The sequence below is a fragment of the Nothobranchius furzeri genome, chromosome 4 (genome assembly GCF_043380555.1).
Source record: "Nothobranchius furzeri strain GRZ-AD chromosome 4, NfurGRZ-RIMD1, whole genome shotgun sequence".
Taxonomy (NCBI): Eukaryota; Metazoa; Chordata; class Actinopteri; order Cyprinodontiformes; family Nothobranchiidae; genus Nothobranchius; species Nothobranchius furzeri.
This window is the reverse complement of record NC_091744.1, coordinates 57,050,722-57,074,849: the sequence shown is the minus strand read 5'-3', so window position 1 is coordinate 57,074,849 and position 24,128 is coordinate 57,050,722. Positions and strand designations below refer to the sequence as shown.

The window sequence follows — 24,128 nt, the reverse complement described above, 5'->3', positions numbered from 1 at the left end:
TATTGCTGTGTGTTTCAATCGATTGACTGTACCACGTGCACTGAAATCTATGCCTCCATAGTTGTGTTTATGGCAGAGGTGGGATTTGAACCCACGCCTCCTTAGAGACTGGAACCTTAATCCAGCGCCTTAGACCACTCGGCCACTCTACCACAAAGAAAACCCTTGAATGCCTTTGTCATTAACTGACCTCTGAAGGTGGGTGGACATTTTGCCTCCAATAACAAGTTAGCTGTACCACAGAAATACTTGTCACGTGTTAACATGTCATTTAAATTGATAAATACTCTGCAAACATCAAGTCAGGTAATTGTAGTGAGATTTAATGGTAATGCATCTTGACTCACATAAACCCTTTTCAGATTGCCATTCTGGAATATGTGTGGACAATTCAGTCCGGTTTTTAACCAGAACTGTGTTTTCAGACACACCACTTTTGTACTGGAAATTGTCCTTTCGGCTGCCTTCACACAGCAGGGAAAGGTTCGAGATGTTTGAGGGGGGGGGCTGTATTCAGATATTGCGTAAACATTGTGTGGCGGGTGTACATGCGTCATTTTACCCAAACAAAGCCATTCAGTCAAACATGGCAGACGAAGAGATAGAATTCTTCTCACTGATCGAACTTATGTTAAGCATAAGTCTGTGCAAACATAGACTCATGAGAGACCTGGGTGATGAAGCTCAATGGTTAAAGGAATCACGGAAGCGGTGTGAAGTGCTCCGTCGCGCGTCTAGACGGTACCATAGGAGGCGAGCTGCCATGGTTCGCCGCATGCTACAGGAGCAAGCTATCTTAGGTGTGCACAGTGTCCCCCGGTCCCCTCCTCCTCCTCCCTGTCCGGAACTCGACCTCACCAGTCTGAAGCAGCCATCTTGTTCGTGACCAGTCCAGACCTGTTACTAGGGGCGTTGTCCGGTTTAATTACGGAAAACATTATCGGATGTTTGTATTCAGACACCAAGGTCTTTCAGATAGAGTCCTGAAAATTTACGTTTTTCAAAGCCTGTCTGAAGGGGGCTTTAGTTTCTCTAAGATCGTTAGCTTCTTTTTTAAACTGGTCCAGTTGCAATTGTGTTTTTATCTGAGGCAGGATTCTGCAGTTTGGGTTGCATTAAATTTTAAGGAGATTCATTAAAGAACTGGAATTGCTCTAGAAGTCCTTTGGATTGTTAGCAGAGGATGGTTTTGATCCATCGACCTCTGGGTTATGGGCCCAGCACGCTTCCGCTGCGCCACTCTGCTTGACAATTCCCCTTTCTCAAATGGTCCTATATGCAACCTTTAAAAATGTGCCAGTACTGACAGAAGGTTTAAAGGTTGACTACAGTTGAAGCGTCTCCAAAAGTTTAAATAGAATGCAACATCTCAAGAATAAAGCCGCACTCATCGAAGCACTGCTGAACATATTGCTGTGTGTTTCAATCGATTGACTGTACCACGTGCACTGAAATCTATGCCTCCATAGTTGTGTTTATGGCAGAGGTGGGATTTGAACCCACGCCTCCTTAGAGACTGGAACCTTAATCCAGCGCCTTAGACCACTCGGCCACTCTACCACAAAGAAAACCCTTGAATGCCTTTGTCATTAACTGACCTCTGAAGGTGGGTGGACATTTTGCCTCCAATAACAAGTTAGCTGTACCACAGAAATACTTGTCACGTGTTAACATGTCATTTAAATTGATAAATACTCTGCAAACATCAAGTCAGGTAATTGTAGTGAGATTTAATGGTAATGCATCTTGACTCACATAAACCCTTTTCAGATTGCCATTTTGGAATATGTGTGGACAATTCAGTCCGGTTTTTAACCAGAACTGTGTTTTCAGACACACCACTTTTGTACTGGAAATTGTCCTTTCGGCTGCCTTCACACAGCAGGGAAAGGTTCGAGATGTTTGAGGGGGGGGGGGCTGTATTCAGATATTGCGTAAACATTGTGTGGCGGGTGTACATGCGTCATTTTACCCAAACAAAGCCATTCAGTCAAACATGGCAGACGAAGAGATAGAATTCTTCTCACTGATCGAACTTATGTTAAGCATAAGTCTGTGCAAACATAGACTCATGAGAGACCTGGGTGATGAAGCTCAATGGTTAAAGGAATCACGGAAGCGGTGTGAAGTGCTCCGTCGCGCGTCTAGACGGTACCATAGGAGGCGAGCTGCCATGGTTCGCCGCATGCTACAGGAGCAAGCTATCTTAGGTGTGCACAGTGTCCCCCGGTCCCCTCCTCCTCCTCCCTGTCCGGAACTCGACCTCACCAGTCTGAAGCAGCCACCTTGTTCGTGACCAGTCCAGACCTGTTACTAGGGGCGTTGTCCGGTTTAATTACGGAAAACATTATCGGATGTTTGTATTCAGACACAAAGGTCTTTCAGATAGAGTCCTGAAAATTTTCGTTTTTCAAAGCCTGTCTGAAGGGGGCTTTAGTTTCTCTAAAATCGTTAGCTTCTTTTTTACACTGGTCCAGTTGCAATTGTGTTTTTATCTGAGGCAGGATTCTGCAGTTTGGGTTGCATTAAATTTTAAGGAGATTCATTAAAGAACTGGAATTGCTCTAGAAGTCCTTTGGTTTGTTAGCAGAGGATGGTTTTGATCCATCGACTTCTGGGTTATGGGCCCAGCACGCTTCCGCTGCGCCACTCTGCTTCGCAATTCTCCTTTCTCAAATGGTCCTATCTGCAACCTTTAAAAATGTGCCAGTACTGACAGAAGGTTTAAAGGTTGACTACAGTTGAAGCGTCTCCAAAAGTTGAAATAGAATACAACATCTCAAGAACAAAGGCGTAGTCATCGAAGCACTGCTGAAAATATTGCTGTGTGTTTCAATCGATTGACTGTACCACGTGCACTGAAATCTATGCTTCCATAGTTGTGTTTATGGCAGAGCTGGGATTTGAACCCACGCCTCCTTAGAGACTGGAACCTTAATCCAGCGCCTTAGACCACTCGGCCACTCTAACACAAAGAAAACTTTTGAATGCCTTTTTCATTAACTGACCTCTGAAGGTGGGTGGACATTTTGCCTCCAATAACAAGTTAGCTGTACCACAGAAATACTTGTCACGTGTTAACATGTCATTTAAATTGATAAATACTCTGCAAACATCAAGTCAGGTAATTGTAGTGAGATTTAATGGTAATGCATCTTGACTCACATAAACCCTTTTCAGATTGGCATTCTGGAATATGTGTGGACAATTCAGTCCGGTTTTTAACCAGAACTGTGTTTTCAGACACACCACTTTAGTACTGGAAATTGTCCTTTCGGCTGCCTTCACACAGCAGGGAAAGGTTCGAGATGTTTGAGGGGGTGGGCTGTATTCAGATATTGCGTAAACATTGTGTGGCGGGTGTACATGCGTCATTTTACCCAAACAAAGCCATTCAGTCAAACATGGCAGACGAAGAGATAGAATTCTTCTCACTGATCAAACTTATGTTAAGCATAAGTCTGTGCAAACATAGACTCATGAGAGACCTGGGTGATGAAGCTCAATGGGTAAAGGAATCACGGAAGCGGTGTGAAGTGCTCCGTCGCGCGTCTAGACGGTACCATAGGAGGCGAGCTGCCATGGTTCGCCGCATGCTACAGGAGCAAGCTATCTTAGGTGTGCACAGTGTCCCCCGGTCCCCTCCTCCTCCTCCCTGTCCGGAACTCATCCTCACCAGTCTGAAGCAGCCACCTTGTTCGTGACCAGTCCAGACCTGTTACTAGGGGCGTTGTCCGGTTTAATTACGGAAAACATTATCGGATGTTTGTATTCAGACACAAAGGTCTTTCAGATAGAGTCCTGAAAATTTACGTTTTTCAAAGCCTGTCTGAAGGGGGCTTTAGTTTCTCTAAGATCGTTAGCTTCTTTTTTACACTGGTCCAGTTGCAATTGTGTTTTTATCTGAGGCAGGATTCTGCAGTTTGGGTTGCATTAAATTTTAAGGAGATTCATTAAAGAACTGGAATTGCTCTAGAAGTCCTTTGGTTTGTTAGCAGAGGATGGTTTTGATCCATCGACCTCTGGGTTATGGGCCCAGCACGCTTCCGCTGTGCCACTCTGCTTCGCAATTCTCCTTTCTCAAATGGTCCTATCTGCAACCTTTAAAAATGTGCCAGTACTGACAGAAGGTTTAAAGGTTGACTACAGTTGAAGCGTCTCCAAAAGTTGAAATAGAATACAACATCTCAAGAACAAAGGCGTAGTCATCGAAGCACTGCTGAACATATTGCTGTGTGTTTCAATCGATTGACTGTACCACGTGCACTGAAATCTATGCTTTCATAGTTGTGTTTATGGCAGAGCTGGGATTTGAACCCACGCCTCCTTAGAGACTGGAACCTTAATCCAGCGCCTTAGACCACTCGGCCACTCTAACACAAAGAAAACTTTTGAATGCCTTTTTCATTAACTGACCTCTGAAGGTGGGTGGACATTTTGCCTCCAATAACAAGTTAGCTATACCACAGAAATACTTGTCACGTGTTAACATGTCATTTAAATTGATAAATACTCTGCAAACATCAAGTCAGGTAATTGTAGTGAGATTTAATGGTAATGCATCTTGACTCACATAAACCCTTTTCAGATTGGCATTCTGGAATATGTGTGGACAATTCAGTCCGGTTTTTAACCAGAACTGTGTTTTCAGACACACCACTTTTGTACTGGAAATTGTCTTTTCGGCTGCCTTCACACAGCAGGGAAAGGTTCGAGATGTTTTGGGGGGGGGGGGGGGGGGGGCTGTATTCAGATATTGCGTAAACATTGTGTGGCGGGTGTACATGCGTCATTTTACCCAAACAAAGCCATTCAGTCAAACATGGCAGACGAAGAGATAGAATTCTTCTCACTGATCGAACTTATGTTAAGCATAAGTCTGTGCAAACATAGACTCATGAGAGACCTGGGTGATGAAGCTCAATGGTTAAAGGAATCACGGAAGCGGTGTGAAGTGCTCCGTCGCGCGTCTAGACGGTACCATAGGAGGCGAGCTGCCATGGTTCGCCGCATGCTACAGGAGCAAGCTATCTTAGGTGTGCACAGTGTCCCCCGGTCCCCTCCTCCTCCTCCCTGTCCGGAACTCGACCTCACCAGTCTGAAGCAGCCACCTTGTTCGTGACCAGTCCAGACCTGTTACTAGGGGCGTTGTCCGGTTTAATTACGGAAAACATTATCGGATGTTTGTATTCAGACACAAAGGTCTTTCAGATAGAGTCCTGAAAATTTTCGTTTTTCAAAGCCTGTCTGAAGGGGGCTTTAGTTTCTCTAAAATTGTTAGCTTCTTTTTTACACTGGTCCAGTTGCAATTGTGTTTTTATCTGAGGCAGGATTCTGCAGTTTGGGTTGCATTAAATCTTAAGGAGATTCATTAAAGAACTGGAATTGCTCTAGAAGTCCTTTGGTTTGTTAGCAGAGGATGGTTTTGATCCATCGACTTCTGGGTTATGGGCCCAGCACGCTTCCGCTGCGCCACTCTGCTTCGCAATTCTCCTTTCTCAAATGGTCCTATCTGCAACCTTTAAAAATGTGCCAGTACTGACAGAAGGTTTAAAGGTTGACTACAGTTGAAGCGTCTCCAAAAGTTGAAATAGAATACAACATCTCAAGAACAAAGGCGTAGTCATCGAAGCACTGCTGAAAATATTGCTGTGTGTTTCAATCGATTGACTGTACCACGTGCACTGAAATCTATGCTTCCATAGTTGTGTTTATGGCAGAGCTGGGATTTGAACCCACGCCTCCTTAGAGACTGGAACCTTAATCCAGCGCCTTAGACCACTCGGCCACTCTAACACAAAGAAAACTTTTGAATGCCTTTTTCATTAACTGACCTCTGAAGGTGGGTGGACATTTTGCCTCCAATAACAAGTTAGCTGTACCACAGAAATACTTGTCACGTGTTAACATGTCATTTAAATTGATAAATACTCTGCAAACATCAAGTCAGGTAATTGTAGTGAGATTTAATGGTAATGCATCTTGACTCACATAAACCCTTTTCAGATTGGCATTCTGGAATATGTGTGGACAATTCAGTCCGGTTTTTAACCAGAACTGTGTTTTCAGACACACCACTTTAGTACTGGAAATTGTCCTTTCGGCTGCCTTCACACAGCAGGGAAAGGTTCGAGATGTTTGAGGGGGTGGGCTGTATTCAGATATTGCGTAAACATTGTGTGGCGGGTGTACATGCGTCATTTTACCCAAACAAAGCCATTCAGTCAAACATGGCAGACGAAGAGATAGAATTCTTCTCACTGATCAAACTTATGTTAAGCATAAGTCTGTGCAAACATAGACTCATGAGAGACCTGGGTGATGAAGCTCAATGGGTAAAGGAATCACGGAAGCGGTGTGAAGTGCTCCGTCGCGCGTCTAGACGGTACCATAGGAGGCGAGCTGCCATGGTTCGCCGCATGCTACAGGAGCAAGCTATCTTAGGTGTGCACAGTGTCCCCCGGTCCCCTCCTCCTCCTCCCTGTCCGGAACTCGACCTCACCAGTCTGTAGCAGCCACCTTGTTCGTGACCAGTCCAGACCTGTTACTAGGGGCGTTGTCCGGTTTAATTACGGAAAACATTATCGGATGTTTGTATTCAGACACAAAGGTCTTTCAGATAGAGTCCTGAAAATTTACGTTTTTCAAAGCCTGTCTGAAGGGGGCTTTAGTTTCTCTAAGATCGTTAGCTTCTTTTTTAAACTGGTCCAGTTGCAATTGTGTTTTTATCTGAGGCAGGATTCTGCAGTTTGGGTTGCATTAAATTTTAAGGAGATTCATTAAAGAACTGGAATTGCTCCAGAAGTCCTTTGGTTTGTTTGCAGAGGATGGTTTCGATCCATCGACCTCTGGGTTATGGGCCCAGCACGCTTCCGCTGCGCAACTCTGCTTAGCAATTCTCCTTTCTCAAATGGTCCTATCTGCAACCTTTAAAAATGTGCCAGTACTGACAGAAGGTTTAAAGGTTGACTACAGTTGAAGCGTCTCCAAATGTTGAAATAGAATGCAACATCTCAAGAACAAAGGCGTACTCATCGAAGCACTGCTGAACATATTGCTGTGTGTTTCAATTGATTGACTGTACCACATGCACTGAAATCTATGCTTCCATAGTTGTGTTTATGGCAGAGGTGGGATTTGAACCCACGCCTCTTTAGAGACTGGAACCTTATTCCAGCGCCTTAGACAACTCGGCCACTCTACCACAAAGAAAACCCTTGAATGCCTTTGTCATTAACTGACCTCTGAAGGTGGGTGGACATTTTGCCTCCAATAACAAGTTAGCTGTACCACAGAAATACTTGTCACGTGTTAACATGTCATTTAAATTGATAAATACTCTGCAAACATCAAGTCAGGTAATTGTAGTGAGATTTAATGGTAATGCATCTTGACTCACATAAACCCTTTTCAGATTGGCATTCTGGAATATGTGTGGACAATTCAGTCCAGTTTTTAACCAGAACTGTGTTTTCAGACACACCACTTTTGTACTGGAAATTGTCCTTTCAGCTGCCTTCACACAGCAGGGACAGGTTCGAGATGTTTGAGGGGGGGGGGGGCTGTATTTAGATATTGCGTAAACATTGTGTGGCGGGTGTACATGCGTCATTTTACCCAAACAAAGCCATTCAGTCAAACATGGCAGACGAAGAGATAGAATTCTTCTCACTGATCGAACTTATGTTAAGCATAAGTCTGTGCAAACATAGACTCATGAGAGACCTGGGTGATGAAGCTCAATGGTTAAAGGAATCACGGAAGCGGTGTGAAGTGCTCCGTCGCGCGTCTAGACGGTACCATAGGAGGCGAGCTGCCATGGTTCGCCGCATGCTACAGGAGCAAGCTATCTTAGGTGTGCACAGTGTCCCCCGGTCCCCTCCTCCTCCTCCCTGTCCGGAACTCGACCTCACCAGTCTGAAGCAGCCACCTTGTTCGTGACCAGTCCAGACCTGTTACTAGGGGCGTTGTCCGGTTTAATTACGGAAAACATTATCGGATGTTTGTATTCAGACACAAAGGTCTTACAGATAGAGTCCTGAAAATTTCCGTTTTTCAAAGCCTGTCTGAAGGGGTCTTTAGTTTCTCTAAGATCGTTAGCTTCTTTTTTAAACTGGTCCAGTTGCAATTGTGTTTTTATCTGAGGCAGGATTCTGCAGTTTGGGTTGCATTAAATTTTAAGGAGATTCATTAAAGAACTGGAATTGCTCTAGAAGTCCTTTGGTTTGTTAGCAGAGGATGGTTTCGATACATCGACCTCTGGGTTATGGGCCCAGCACGCTTCCGCTGCGCCACTCTGATTGGCAATTCTCCTTTCTCAAATGGTCCTATCTGCAACCTTTAAAACTGTGCCAGTACTGACAGAAGGTTTAAAGGTTGACTACAGTTGAAGCGTCTCCAAAAGTTGAAATAGAATGCAACATCTCAAGAATAAAGGCATACTCATCGAAGCACTGCTGAACATATTGCTGTGTGTTTCAATCGATTGACTGTACCACGTGCACTGAAATCTATGCTTCCATAGTTGTGTTTATGGCAGAGGTGGATTTTGAACCCATGCCTCCTTAGAGACTGGAACCTTAATCCAGCGCCTTAGACCACTCGGCCACTCTACCACAAAGAAAACCCTTGAATGCCTTTGTCATTAACTGACCTCTGAAGGTGGGTGGGCATTTTGCCTCCAATAACAAGTTAGCTGTACCACAGAAATACTTGTCACGTGTTAACATGTCATTTAAATTGATAAATACTCTGCAAACATCAAGTCAGGTAATTGTAGTGAGATTTAATGGTAATGCATCTTGACTCACATAAACCCTTTTCAGATTGCCATTCTGGAATATGTGTGGACAATTCAGTCCGGTTTTTAACCAGAACTGTGTTTTCAGACACACCACTTTTGTACTGGAAATTGTCCTTTCGGCTGCCTTCACACAGCAGGGAAAGGTTCGAGATGTTTGAGGGGGGGGGCTGTATTCAGATATTGCGTAAACATTGTGTGGCGGGTGTACATGCGTCATTTTACCCAAACAAAGCCATTCAGTCAAACATGGCAGACGAAGAGATAGAATTCTTCTCACTGATCGAACTTATGTTAAGCATAAGTCTGTGCAAACATAGACTCATGAGAGACCTGGGTGATGAAGCTCAATGGTTAAAGGAATCACGGAAGCGGTGTGAAGTGCTCCGTCGCGCGTCTAGACGGTACCATATGAGGCGAGCTGCCATGGTTCGCCGCATGCTACAGGAGCAAGCTATCTTAGGTGTGCACAGTGTCCCCCGGTCCCCTCCTCCTCCTCCCTGTCCGGAACTCGACCTCACCAGTCTGAAGCAGCCACCTTGTTCGTGACCAGTCCAGACCTGTTACTAGGGGCGTTGTCCGGTTTAATTACGGAAAACATTATCGGATGTTTGTATTCAGACACAAAGGTCTTTCAGATAGAGTCCTGAAAATTTATGTTTTTCAAAGCCTGTCTGAAGGGGGCTTTAGTTTCTCTAAGATCGTTAGCTTCTTTTTTAAACTGGTCCAGTTGCAATTGTGTTTTTATCTGAGGCAGGATTCTGCAGTTTGGGTTGCATTAAATTTTAAGGAGATTCATTAAAGAACTGGAATTGCTCCAGAAGTCCTTTGGTTTGTTTGCAGAGGATGGTTTCGATCCATCGACCTCTGGGTTATGGGCCCAGCACGCTTCCGCTGCGCAACTCTGCTTGGCAATTCTCCTTTCTCAAATGGTCCTATCTGCAACCTTTAAAAATGTGCCAGTACTGACGGAAGATTTAAAGGTTGACTACAGTTGAAGCGTCTCCAAAAGTTGAAATAGAATACAACATCTCAAGAACAAAGGCGTACTCATCGAAGCACTGCTGAACATATTGCTGTGTGTTTCAATTGAATGACTGTACACGTGCACTGAAATCTATGCTTCCATAGTTGTGTTTATGGCAGAGGTGGGATTTGAACCCACGCCTCCTTAGAGACTGGAACCTTAATCCAGCGCCTTAGACCACTCGGCCACTCTAACACAAAGAAAACTTTTGAATGCCTTTTTCATTAACTGACCTCTGAAGGTGGGTGGACATTTTGCCTCCAATAACAAGTTAGCTGTACCACAGAAATACTTGTCACGTGTTAACATGTCATTTAAATTGATAAATACTCTGCAAACATCAAGTCATGTAATTGTAATGAGATTTAATGGTAATGCATCTTGACTCACATAAACCCTTTTCAGATTGGCATTCTGGAATATGTGTGGACAATTCAGTCCGGTTTTTAACCAGAACTGTGTTTTCAGACACACCACTTTTGTACTGGAAATTGTCCTTTCGGCTGCCTTCACACAACAGGGAAAGGTTCGAGATGTTTGAGGGGGGGGGGGGGCTGTATTCAGATATTGCGTAAACATTGTGTGGTGGGTGTACATGCGTCATTTTACCCAAACAAAGCCATTCAGTCAAACATGGCAGACGAAGAGATAGAATTCTTCTCACTGATCGAACTTATGTTAAGCATAAGTCTGTGCAAACATAGACTCATGAGAGACCTGGGTGATGAAGCTCAATGGTTAAAGGAATCACGGAAGCGGTGTGAAGTGCTCCGTCGCGCGTCTAGACGGTACCATAGGAGGCGAGCTGCCATGGTTCGCCGCATGCTACAGGAGCAAGCTATCTTAGGTGTGCACAGTGTCCCCCGGTCCCCTCCTCCTCCTCCCTGTCCGGAACTCGACCTCACCAGTCTGAAGCAGCCACCTTGTTCGTGACCAGTCCAGACCTGTTACTAGGGGCGTTGTCCGGTTTAATTACGGAAAACATTATCGGATGTTTGTATTCAGACACAAAGGTCTTTCAGATAGAGTCCTGAAAATTTACGTTTTTCAAAGCCTGTCTGAAGGGGTCTTTAGTTTCTCTAAGATCGTTAGCTTCTTTTTTAAACTGGTCCAGTTGCAATTGTGTTTTTATCTGAGGCAGGATTCTGCAGTTTGGGTTGCATTAAATTTTAAGGAGATTCATTAAAGAACTGGAATTGCTCTAGAAGTCCTTTGGTTTGTTAGCAGAGGATGGTTTCGATCCATCGACCTCTGGGTTATGGGCCCAGCACGCTTCCGCTGCGCCACTCTGCTTGGCAATTCTCCTTTCTCAAATGGTCCTATCTGCAACCTTTAAAAATGTGCCAGTACTAACAGAAGGTTTAAAGTTGACTACAGTTGAAGCGTCTCCAAAAGTTGAAATAGAATGCAACATCTCAAGAATAAAGGCATACTCATCGAAGCACTGCTGAACATATTGCTTTGTGTTTCAATCGATTGACTGTACCACGTGCACTGAAATCTATGCTTCCATAGTTGTGTTTATGGCAGAGGTGAGATTTGAACCCACGCCTCCTTAGAGACTGGAACCTTAATCCAGCGCCTTAGACCACTCTGCCACTCTACCACAAAGAAAACCCTTGAATGCCTTTGTCATTAACTGACCTCTGAAGGTGGGTGGACATTTTGCCTCCAATAACAAGTTAGCTGTACCACAGAAATACTTGTCACGTGTTAACATGTCATTTAAATTGATAAATACTCTGCAAACATCAAGTCAGGTAATTGTAGTGAGATTTAATGGTAATGCATCTTGACTCACGTAAACCCTTTTCAGATTGCCATTCTGGAATATGTGTGGACAAGTCAGTCCGGTTTTTAACCAGAACTGTGTTTTCAGACACACCACTTTTGTACTGGAAATTGTCCTTTCGGCTGCCTTCACACAACAGGGAAAGGTTCGAGATGTTTGAGGGGGGGGGGGGGGGGCTGTATTCAGATATTGCGTAAACATTGTGTGGCGGGTGTACATGCGTCATTTTACACAAACAAAGCCATTCAGTCAAACATGGCAGACGAAGAGATAGAATTCTTCTCACTGATCGAACATATGTTAAGCATAAGTCTGTGCAAACATAGACTCATGAGAGACCTGGGTGATGAAGCTCAATGGTTAAAGGAATCACGGAAGCGGTGTGAAGTGCTCCGTCGCGCGTCTAGACGGTACCATAGGAGGCGAGCTGCCATGGTTCGCCGCATGCTACAGGAGCAAGCTATCTTAGGTGTGCACAGTGTCCCCCGGTCCCCTCCTCCTCCTCCCTGTCCGGAACTCGACCTCACCAGTCTGAAGCAGCCACCTTGTTCGTGACCAGTCCAGACCTGTTACTAGGGGCGTTGTCCGGTTTAATTACGGAAAACATTATCGGATGTTTGTATTCAGACACAAAGGTCTTTCAGATAGAGTCCTGAAAATTTACGTTTTTCAAAGCCTGTCTGAAGGGGGCTTTAGTTTCTCTAAGATCGTTAGCTTCTTTTTTTAAACTGGTCCAGTTGCAATTGTGTTTTTATCTGAGGCAGGATTCTGCAGTTTGGGTTGCATTAAATTTTAAGGAGATTCATTAAAGAACTGGAATTGCTCTAGAAGTCCTTTGGTTTGTTAGCAGAGGATGGTTTTGATCCATCGACCTCTGGGTTATGGGCCCAGCACGCTTCCGCTGCGCCACTCTGCTTGGCAATTCTCCTTTCTCAAATGGTCCTATCTGCAACCTTTAAAAATGTGCCAGTACTGACGGAAGGTTTAAAGGTTGACTACAGTTGAAGCGTCTCCAAAAGTTGAAATAGAATGCAACATCTCAAGAATAAAGGCGTACTCATCGAAGCACTGCTGAACATATTGCTTTGTGTTTCAATCGATTGACTGTACCACGTGCACTGAAATCTATGCTATCATAGTTGTGTTTATGGCAGAGATGAGATTTGAACCCACGCCTCCTTAGAGACTGGAACCTTAATCCAGCGCCTTAGACCACTCGGCCACTCTACCACAAAGAAAACCCTTGAATGCTTTTGTCATTAACTGACCTCTGAAGGTGGGTGGACATTTTGCCTCCAATAACAAGTTAGCTGTACCACAGAAATACTTGTCACGTGTTAACATGTCATTTAAATTGATAAATACTCTGCAAACATCAAGTCAGGTGATTGTAGTGAGATTTAATGGTAATGCATCTTGACTCACATAAACCCTTTTCAGATTGCCATTCTGGAATATGTGTGGACAAGTCAGTCCGGTTTTTAACCAGAACTGTGTTTTCAGACACACCACTTTTGTACTGGAAATTGTCCTTTCGGCTGCCTTCACACAACAGGGAAAGGTTCGAGATGTTTGAGGGGGGGGGGCCTGTATTCAGATATTGCGTAAACATTGTGTGGCGGGTGTACATGCGTCATTTTACCCAAACAAAGCCATTCAGTCAAACATGGCAGACGAAGAGATAGAATTCTTCTCACTGATCGAACTTATGTTAAGCATAAGTCTGTGCAAACATAGACTCATGAGAGACCTGGGTGATGAAGCTCAATGGTTAAAGGAATCACGGAAGCGGTGTGAAGTGCTCCGTCGCGCGTCTAGACGGTACCATAGGAGGCGAGCTGCCATGGTTCGCCGCATGCTACAGGAGCAAGCTATCTTAGGTGTGCACAGTGTCCCCCGGTCCCCTCCTCCTCCTCCCTGTCCGGAACTCGACCTCACCAGTCTGAAGCAGCCACCTTGTTCGTGACCAGTCCAGACCTGTTACTAGGGGGGTTGTCCGGTTTAATTACGGAAAACATTATCGGATGTTTGTATTCAGACACAAAGGTCTTACAGATAGAGTCCTGAAAATTTACGTTTTTCAAAGCCTGTCTGAAGGGGTCTTTAGTTTCTCTAAGATCGTTAGCTTCTTTTTTAAACTGGTCCAGTTGCAATTGTGTTTTTATCTGAGGCAGGATTCTGCAGTTTGGGTTGCATTAAATTTTAAGGAGATTCATTAAAGAACTGGAATTGCTCTAGAAGTCCTTTGGTTTGTTAGCAGAGGATGGTTTCGATCCATCGACCTCTGGGTTATGGGCCCAGCACGCTTCCGCTGCGCCACTCTGCTTGGCAATTCTCCTTTCTCAAATGGTCCTATCTGCAACCTTTAAAAATGTGCCAGTACTAACAGAAGGTTTAAAGTTGACTACAGTTGAAGCGTCTCCAAAAGTTGAAATAGAATGCAACATCTCAAGAATAAAGGCGTACTCATCGAAGCACTGCTGAACATATTGCTTTGTGTTTCAATCGATTGACTGTACCACGTGCACTGAAATCTATGCTTCCATAGTTGTGTTTATGGCAGAGGTGAGATTTGAACCCACGCCTCCTTAGAGACTGGAACCTTAATCCAGCGCCTTAGACCACTCGGCCACTCTACCACAAAGAAAACCCTTGAATGCCTTTGTCATTAACTGACCTCTGAAGGTGGGTGGACATTTTGCCTCCAATAACAAGTTAGCTGTACCACAGAAATACTTGTCACGTGTTAACATGTCATTTAAATTGATAAATACTCTGCAAACATCAAGTCAGGTAATTGTAGTGAGATTTAATGGTAATGCATCTTGACTCACGTAAACCCTTTTCAGATTGCCATTCTGGAATATGTGTGGACAAGTCAGTCCGGTTTTTAACCAGAACTGTGTTTTCAGACACACCACTTTTGTACTGGAAATTGTCCTTTCGGCTGCCTTCACACAACAGGGAAAGGTTCGAGATGTTTGAGGGGGGGCTGTATTCAGATATTGCGTAAACATTGTGTGGCGGGTGTACATGCGTCATTTTACCCAAACAAAGCCATTCAGTCAAACATGGCAGACGAAGAGATAGAATTCTTCTCACTGATCGAACTTATGTTAAGCATAAGTCTGTGCAAACATAGACTCATGAGAGACCTGGGTGATGAAGCTCAATGGTTAAAGGAATCACGGAAGCGGTGTGAAGTGCTCCGTCGCGCGTCTAGACGGTACCATAGGAGGCGAGCTGCCATGGTTCGCCGCATGCTACAGGAGCAAGCTATCTTAGGTGTGCACAGTGTCCCCCGGTCCCCTCCTCCTCCTCCCTGTCCGGAACTCGACCTCACCAGTCTGAAGCAGCCACCTTGTTCGTGACCAGTCCAGACCTGTTACTAGGGGCGTTGTCCGGTTTAATTACGGAAAACATTATCGGATGTTTGTATTCAGACACAAAGGTCTTTCAGATAGAGTCCTGAAAATTTACGTTTTTCAAAGCCTGTCTGAAGGGGGCTTTAGTTTCTCTAAGATTGTTAGCTTCTTTTTTAAACTGGTCCAGTTGCAATTGTGTTTTTATCTGAGGCAGGATTCTGCAGTTTGGGTTGCATTAAAATTTAAGGAGATTCATTAAAGAACTGGAATTGCTCTAGAAGTCCTTTGAATTGTTAGCAGAGGATGGTTTCGATCCATCGACCTCTGGGTTATGGGGCCAGCACGCTTCCGCTGCGCCACTCTGCTTGGCAATTCTCCTTTCTCAAATGGTCCTATCTGCAACCTTTAAAAATGTGCCAGTACTGACAGAAGGTTTAAAGGTTGACTACAGTTGAAGCGTCTCCAAAAGTTGAAATAGAATGCAACATCTCAAGAATAAAGCTGTACTCATCGAAGTACTGCTGAACATATTGCTGTGTGTTTCAATCGATTGACTGTACCACGTGCACTGAAATCTATGCTTCCATAGTTGTGTTTATGGCAGAGGTGGGATTTGAACCCACGCCTCCTTAGAGACTGGAACCTTAATCTTGCGCCTTAGACCACTCAGCCACTCTACCACAAAGAAAACCCTTGAATGCCTTTGTCATTAACTGACCTCTGAAGGTGGGTGGACATTTTGCCTCCAATAACAAGTTAGCTGTACCACAGAAATACTTGTCACGTGTTAACATGTCATTTAAATTGATAAATACTCTGCAAACATCAAGTCAGGTAATTGTAGTGAGATTTAATGGTAATGCATCTTGACTCACATAAACCCTTTTCAGATTGGCATTCTGGAATATGTGTGGACAATTCAGTCCGGTTTTTAACCAGAACTGTGTTTTCAGACACACCACTTTTGTACTGGAAATTGTCCTTTCGGCTGCCTTCACACAGCAGGGAAAGGGTCGAGATGTTTGAGGGGGGGGGGGGGCTGTATTCAGATATTGCGTAAACATTGTGTGGCGGGTGTACATGCGTCATTTTACCCAAACAAAGCCATTCAGTCAAACATGGCAGACGAAGAGATAGAATTCTTCTCACTGATCGGACTTATGTTAAGCATAAGTCTGCGCAAACATAGACTCATGAGAGACCTGGATGATGAAGCTCAATGGTTAAAGGAATCACGGAAGCGGTGTGAAGTGCTCCGTCGCGCGTCTAGACGGTACCATAGGAGGCGAGCTGCCATGGTTCCCCGCATGCTACAGGAGCAAGCTATCTTAGGTGTGCACAGTGTCCCCCGGTCCCCTCCTCCTCCTCCCTGTCCGGAACTCGACCTCACCAGTCTGAAGCAGCCACCTTGTTCGTGACCAGTCCAGACCTGTTACTAGGGGGGTTGTCCGGTTTAATTACGGAAAACATTATCGGATGTTTGTATTCAGACACAAAGGTCTTACAGATAGAGTCCTGAAAATTTACGTTTTTCAAAGCCTGTCTGAAGGGGTCTTTAGTTTCTCTAAGATCGTTAGCTTCTTTTTTAAACTGGTCCAGTTGCAATTGTGTTTTTATCTGAGGCAGGATTCTGCAGTTTGGGTTGCATTAAATTTTAAGGAGATTCATTAAAGAACTGGAATTGCTCTAGAAGTCCTTTGGTTTGTTAGCAGAGGATGGTTTCGATCCATCGACCTCTGGGTTATGGGCCCAGCACGCTTCCGCTGCGCCACTCTGCTTGGCAATTCTCCTTTCTCAAATGGTCCTATCTGCAACCTTTAAAAATGTGCCAGTACTAACAGAAGGTTTAAAGTTGACTACAGTTGAAGCGTCTCCAAAAGTTGAAATAGAATGCAACATCTCAAGAATAAAGGCGTACTCATCGAAGCACTGCTGAACATATTGCTTTGTGTTTCAATCGATTGACTGTACCACGTGCACTGAAATCTATGCTTCCATAGTTGTGTTTATGGCAGAGGTGAGATTTGAACCCACGCCTCCTTAGAGACTGGAACCTTAATCCAGCGCCTTAGACCACTCGGCCACTCTACCACAAAGAAAACCCTTGAATGCCTTTGTCATTAACTGACCTCTGAAGGTGGGTGGACATTTTGCCTCCAATAACAAGTTAGCTGTACCACAGAAATACTTGTCACGTGTTAACATGTCATTTAAATTGATAAATACTCTGCAAACATCAAGTCAGGTAATTGTAGTGAGATTTAATGGTAATGCATCTTGACTCACGTAAACCCTTTTCAGATTGCCATTCTGGAATATGTGTGGACAAGTCAGTCCGGTTTTTAACCAGAACTGTGTTTTCAGACACACCACTTTTGTACTGGAAATTGTCCTTTCGGCTGCCTTCACACAACAGGGAAAGGTTCGAGATGTTTGAGGGGGGGCTGTATTCAGATATTGCGTAAACATTGTGTGGCGGGTGTACATGCGTCATTTTACCCAAACAAAGCCATTCAGTCAAACATGGCAGACGAAGAGATAGAATTCTTCTCACTGATCGAACTTATGTTAAGCATAAGTCTGTGCAAACATAGACTCATGAGAGACCTGGGTGATGAAGCTCAATGGTTAAAGGAATCACGGAAGCGGTGTGAAGTGCTCCGTCGCGCGTCTAGACGGTACCATAGGAGGCGAGCTGCCATGGTTCGCCGCATGCTACAGGAGCAAGCTATCTTAGGTGTGCACAGTGTCCCCCGGTCCCCTCCTCCTCCTCCCTGTCCGGAACTCGACCTCACCAGTCTGAAGCAGCCACCTTGTTCGTGACCAGTCCAGACCTGTTACTAGGGGCGTTGTCCGGTTTAATTACGGAAAACATTATCGGATGTTTGTATTCAGACACAAAGGTCTTTCAGATAGAGTCCTGAAAATTTACGTTTTTCAAAGCCTGTCTGAAGGGGGCTTTAGTTTCTCTAAGATTGTTAGCTTCTTTTTTAAACTGGTCCAGTTGCAATTGTGTTTTTATCTGAGGCAGGATTCTGCAGTTTGGGTTGCATTAAAATTTAAGGAGATTCATTAAAGAACTGGAATTGCTCTAGAAGTCCTTTGAATTGTTAGCAGAGGATGGTTTCGATCCATCGACCTCTGGGTTATGGGGCCAGCACGCTTCCGCTGCGCCACTCTGCTTGGCAATTCTCCTTTCTCAAATGGTCCTATCTGCAACCTTTAAAAATGTGCCAGTACTGACAGAAGGTTTAAAGGTTGACTACAGTTGAAGCGTCTCCAAAAGTTGAAATAGAATGCAACATCTCAAGAATAAAGCTGTACTCATCGAAGTACTGCTGAACATATTGCTGTGTGTTTCAATCGATTGACTGTACCACGTGCACTGAAATCTATGCTTCCATAGTTGTGTTTATGGCAGAGGTGGGATTTGAACCCACGCCTCCTTAGAGACTGGAACCTTAATCTTGCGCCTTAGACCACTCAGCCACTCTACCACAAAGAAAACCCTTGAATGCCTTTGTCATTAACTGACCTCTGAAGGTGGGTGGACATTTTGCCTCCAATAACAAGTTAGCTGTACCACAGAAATACTTGTCACGTGTTAACATGTCATTTAAATTGATAAATACTCTGCAAACATCAAGTCAGGTAATTGTAGTGAGATTTAATGGTAATGCATCTTGACTCACATAAACCCTTTTCAGATTGGCATTCTGGAATATGTGTGGACAATTCAGTCCGGTTTTTAACCAGAACTGTGTTTTCAGACACACCACTTTTGTACTGGAAATTGTCCTTTCGGCTGCCTTCACACAGCAGGGAAAGGGTCGAGATGTTTGAGGGGGGGGGGGGCTGTATTCAGATATTGCGTAAACATTGTGTGGCGGGTGTACATGCGTCATTTTACCCAAACAAAGCCATTCAGTCAAACATGGCAGACGAAGAGATAGAATTCTTCTCACTGATCGGACTTATGTTAAGCATAAGTCTGCGCAAACATAGACTCATGAGAGACCTGGATGATGAAGCTCAATGGTTAAAGGAATCACGGAAGCGGTGTGAAGTGCTCCGTCGCGCGTCTAGACGGTACCATAGGAGGCGAGCTGCCATGGTTCCCCGCATGCTACAGGAGCAAGCTATCTTAGGTGTGCACAGTGTCCCCCGGTCCCCTCCTCCTCCTCCCTGTCCGGAACTCGACCTCACCAGTCTGAAGCAGCCACCTTGTTCGTGACCAGTCCAGACCTGTTACTAGGGGGGTTGTCCGGTTTAATTACGGAAAACATTATCGGATGTTTGTATTCAGACACAAAGGTCTTACAGATAGAGTCCTGAAAATTTACGTTTTTCAAAGCCTGTCTGAAGGGGTCTTTAGTTTCTCTAAGATCGTTAGCTTCTTTTTTAAACTGGTCCAGTTGCAATTGTGTTTTTATCTGAGGCAGGATTCTGCAGTTTGGGTTGCATTAAATTTTAAGGAGATTCATTAAAGAACTGGAATTGCTCTAGAAGTCCTTTGGTTTGTTAGCAGAGGATGGTTTCGATCCATCGACCTCTGGGTTATGGGCCCAGCACGCTTCCGCTGCGCCACTCTGCTTGGCAATTCTCCTTTCTCAAATGGTCCTATCTGCAACCTTTAAAAATGTGCCAGTACTAACAGAAGGTTTAAAGTTGACTACAGTTGAAGCGTCTCCAAAAGTTGAAATAGAATGCAACATCTCAAGAATAAAGGCGTACTCATCGAAGCACTGCTGAACATATTGCTTTGTGTTTCAATCGATTAACTGTACCACGTGCACTGAAATCTATGCTTCCATAGTTGTGTTTATGGCAGAGGTGAGATTTGAACCCACGCCTCCTTAGAGACTGGAACCTTAATCCAGCGCCTTAGACCACTCGGCCACTCTACCACAAAGAAAACCCTTGAATGCCTTTGTCATTAACTGACCTCTGAAGGTGGGTGGACATTTTGCCTCCAATAACAAGTTAGCTGTACCACAGAAATACTTGTCACGTGTTAACATGTCATTTAAATTGATAAATACTCTGCAAACATCAAGTCAGGTAATTGTAGTGAGATTTAATGGTAATGCATCTTGACTCACATAAACCCTTTTCAGATTGGCATTCTGGAATATGTGTGGACAATTCAGTCCGGTTTTTAACCAGAACTGTGTTTTCAGACACACCACTTTTGTACTGGAAATTGTCCTTTCGGCTGCCTTCACACAGCAGGGAAAGGTTCGAGATGTTTGAGGGGGGGGGGGGGGGGGCTGTATTCAGATATTGCGTAAACATTGTGTGGCGGGTGTACATGCGTCATTTTACCCAAACAAAGCCATTCAGTCAAACATGGCAGACGAAGAGATAGAATTCTTCTCACTGATCGAACTTATGTTAAGCATAAGTCTGTGCAAACATAGACTCATGAGAGACCTGGGTGATGAAGCTCAATGGTTAAAGGAATCACGGAAGCGGTGTGAAGTGCTCCGTCGCGCGTCTAGACGGTACCATAGGAGGCGAGCTGCCATGGTTCGCCGCATGCTACAGGAGCAAGCTATCTTAGGTGTGCACAGTGTCCCCCGGTCCCCTCCTCCTCCTCCCTGTCCGGAACTCGACCTCACCAGTCTGAAGCAGCCACCTTGTTCGTGACCAGTCCAGACCTGTTACTAGGGGCGTTGTCCGGTTTAATTACGGAAAACATTATCGGATGTTTGTATTCAGACACAAAGGTCTTTCAGATAGAGTCCTGAAAATTTACGTTTTTCAAAGCCTGTCTGAAGGGGTCTTTAGTTTCTCTAAGATCGTTAGCTTCTTTTTTAAACTGGTCCAGTTGCAATTGTGTTTTTATCTGAGGCAGGATTCTGCAGTTTGGGTTGCATTAAATTTTAAGGAGATTCATTAAAGAACTGGAATTGCTCTAGAAGTCCTTTGGTTTGTTAGCAGAGGATGGTTTCGATCCATCGACCTCTGGGTTATGGGCCCAGCACGCTTCCGCTGCGCCACTCTGCTTGGCAATTCTCCTTTCTCAAATGGTCCTATCTGCAACCTTTAAAAATGTGCCAGTACTAACAGAAGGTTTAAAGTTGACTACAGTTGAAGCGTCTCCAAAAGTTGAAATAGAATGCAACATCTCAAGAATAAAGGCATACTCATCGAAGCACTGCTGAACATATTGCTTTGTGTTTCAATCGATTGACTGTACCACGTGCACTGAAATCTATGCTTCCATAGTTGTGTTTATGGCAGAGGTGAGATTTGAACCCACGCCTCCTTAGAGACTGGAACCTTAATCCAGCGCCTTAGACCACTCTGCCACTCTACGACAAAGAAAACCCTTGAATGCCTTTGTCATTAACTGACCTCTGAAGGTGGGTGGACATTTTGCCTCCAATAACAAGTTAGCTGTACCACAGAAATACTTGTCACGTGTTAACATGTCATTTAAATTGATAAATACTCTGCAAACATCAAGTCAGGTAATTGTAGTGAGATTTAATGGTAATGCATCTTGACTCACGTAAACCCTTTTCAGATTGCCATTCTGGAATATGTGTGGACAAGTCAGTCCGGTTTTTAACCAGAACTGTGTTTTCAGACACACCACTTTTGTACTGGAAATTGTCCTTTCGGCTGCCTTCACACAACAGGGAAAGGTTCGAGATGTTTGAGGGGGGGGGGGGGGCTGTATTCAGATATTGCGTAAACATTGTGTGGCGGGTGTACATGCGTCATTTTACACAAACAAAGCCATTCAGTCAAACATGGCAGACGAAGAGATAGAATTCTTCTCACTGATCGAACATATGTTAAGCATAAGTCTGTGCAAACATAGACTCATGAGAGACCTGGGTGATGAAGCTCAATGGTTAAAGGAATCACGGAAGCGGTGTGAAGTGCTCCGTCGCGCGTCTAGACGGTACCATAGGAGGCGAGCTGCCATGGTTCGCCGCATGCTACAGGAGCAAGCTATCTTAGGTGTGCACAGTGTCCCCCGGTCCCCTCCTCCTCCTCCCTGTCCGGAACTCGACCTCACCAGTCTGAAGCAGCCACCTTGTTCGTGACCAGTCCAGACCTGTTACTAGGGGCGTTGTCCGGTTTAATTACGGAAAACATTATCGGATGTTTGTATTCAGACACAAAGGTCTTTCAGATAGAGTCCTGAAAATTTACGTTTTTCAAAGCCTGTCTGAAGGGGGCTTTAGTTTCTCTAAGATCGTTAGCTTCTTTTTTTAAACTGGTCCAGTTGCAATTGTGTTTTTATCTGAGGCAGGATTCTGCAGTTTGGGTTGCATAAAATTTTAAGGAGATTCATTAAAGAACTGGAATTGCTCTAGAAGTCCTTTGGTTTGTTAGCAGAGGATGGTTTCGATCCATCGACCTCTGGGTTATGGGCCCAGCACGCTTCCGCTGCGCCACTCTGCTTGGCAATTCTCCTTTCTCAAATGGTCCTATCTGCAACCTTTAAAAATGTGCCAGTACTAACAGAAGGTTTAAAGTTGACTACAGTTGAAGCGTCTCCAAAAGTTGAAATAGAATGCAACATCTCAAGAATAAAGGCGTACTCATCGAAGCACTGCTGAACATATTGCTTTGTGTTTCAATCGATTGACTGTACCACGTGCACTGAAATCTATGCTTCCATAGTTGTGTTTATGGCAGAGGTGAGATTTGAACCCACGCCTCCTTAGAGACTGGAACCTTAATCCAGCGCCTTAGACCACTCGGCCACTCTACCACAAAGAAAACCCTTGAATGCCTTTGTCATTAACTGACCTCTGAAGGTGGGTGGACATTTTGCCTCCAATAACAAGTTAGCTGTACCACAGAAATACTTGTCACGTGTTAACATGTCATTTAAATTGATAAATACTCTGCAAACATCAAGTCAGGTAATTGTAGTGAGATTTAATGGTAATGCATCTTGACTCACATAAACCCTTTTCAGATTGGCATTCTGGAATATGTGTGGACAATTCAGTCCGGTTTTTAACCAGAACTGTGTTTTCAGACACACCACTTTTGTACTGGAAATTGTCCTTTCGGCTGCCTTCACACAGCAGGGAAAGGTTCGAGATGTTTGAGGGGGGGGGGGCTGTATTCAGAAATTGCGTAAACATTGTGTGGCGGGTGTACATGCGTCATTTTACCCAAACAAAGCCATTCAGTCAAACATGGCAGACGAAGAGATAGAATTCTTCTCACTGATCGGACTTATGTTAAGCATAAGTCTGCGCAAACATAGACTCATGAGAGACCTGGATGATGAAGCTCAATGGTTAAAGGAATCACGGAAGCGGTGTGAAGTGCTCCGTCGCGCGTCTAGACGGTACCATAGGAGGCGAGCTGCCATGGTTCCCCGCATGCTACAGGAGCAAGCTATCTTAGGTGTGCACAGTGTCCCCCGGTCCCCTCCTCCTCCTCCCTGTCCGGAACTCGACCTCACCAGTCTGAAGCAGCCACCTTGTTCGTGACCAGTCCAGACCTGTTACTAGGGGGATTGTCCGGTTTAATTACGGAAAACATTATCGGATGTTTGTATTCAGACACAAAGGTCTTACAGATAGAGTCCTGAAAATTTACGTTTTTCAAAGCCTGTCTGAAGGGGTCTTTAGTTTCTCTAAGATCGTTAGCTTCTTTTTTAAACTGGTCCAGTTGCAATTGTGTTTTTATCTGAGGCAGGATTCTGCAGTTTGGGTTGCATAAAATTTTAAGGAGATTCATTAAAGAACTGGAATTGCTCTAGAAGTCTATTGGTTTGTTAGCAGAGGATGGTTTCGATCCATCGACCTCTGGGTTATGGGCCCAGCACGCTTCCGCTGCGCCACTCTGCTTGGCAATTCTCCTTTCTCAAATGGTCCTATCTGCAACCTTTAAAAATGTGCCAGTACTAACAGAAGGTTTAAAGTTGACTACAGTTGAAGCGTCTCCAAAAGTTGAAATAGAATGCAACATCTCAAGAATAAAGGCGTACTCATTTAAGCACTGCTGAACATATTGCTTTGTGTTTCAATCGATTGACTGTACCACGTGCACTGAAATCTATGCTTCCATAGTTGTGTTTATGGCAGAGGTGAGATTTGAACCCACGCCTCCTTAGAGACTGGAACCTTAATCCAGCGCCTTAGACCACTCGGCCACTCTACC

At 44.5% G+C, this 24,128-nt stretch overlaps 8 non-coding genes across 8 annotated transcripts; all 8 read right to left on the bottom strand.

Moving 5' to 3' along the window:
• Nucleotides 1–70: 70 nt before the first annotated feature.
• On the bottom strand, nt 71–152 carry trnal-aag (transfer RNA leucine (anticodon AAG)). Its single transcript has one exon. It is a non-coding gene; the product is annotated as a tRNA-Leu (tRNA).
• Nucleotides 153–1,478: 1,326 nt separating this feature from the next.
• trnal-aag (transfer RNA leucine (anticodon AAG)) lies at nt 1,479–1,560 on the bottom strand. Its single transcript has one exon. It is a non-coding gene; the product is annotated as a tRNA-Leu (tRNA).
• An 8,374-nt stretch (nt 1,561–9,934) lies between these two features.
• Nucleotides 9,935–10,022, bottom strand: trnal-aag (transfer RNA leucine (anticodon AAG)). The gene has a single exon. It is a non-coding gene; the product is annotated as a tRNA-Leu (tRNA).
• Nucleotides 10,023–14,176: 4,154 nt separating this feature from the next.
• On the bottom strand, nt 14,177–14,258 carry trnal-aag (transfer RNA leucine (anticodon AAG)). Its single transcript has one exon. It is a non-coding gene; the product is annotated as a tRNA-Leu (tRNA).
• Nucleotides 14,259–16,993: 2,735 nt separating this feature from the next.
• trnal-aag (transfer RNA leucine (anticodon AAG)) lies at nt 16,994–17,075 on the bottom strand. The gene has a single exon. It is a non-coding gene; the product is annotated as a tRNA-Leu (tRNA).
• Nucleotides 17,076–19,809: 2,734 nt separating this feature from the next.
• Nucleotides 19,810–19,891, bottom strand: trnal-aag (transfer RNA leucine (anticodon AAG)). The gene has a single exon. It is a non-coding gene; the product is annotated as a tRNA-Leu (tRNA).
• A 2,746-nt stretch (nt 19,892–22,637) lies between these two features.
• trnal-aag (transfer RNA leucine (anticodon AAG)) lies at nt 22,638–22,719 on the bottom strand. Its single transcript has one exon. It is a non-coding gene; the product is annotated as a tRNA-Leu (tRNA).
• Nucleotides 22,720–24,046: 1,327 nt separating this feature from the next.
• On the bottom strand, nt 24,047–24,128 carry trnal-aag (transfer RNA leucine (anticodon AAG)). The gene has a single exon. It is a non-coding gene; the product is annotated as a tRNA-Leu (tRNA).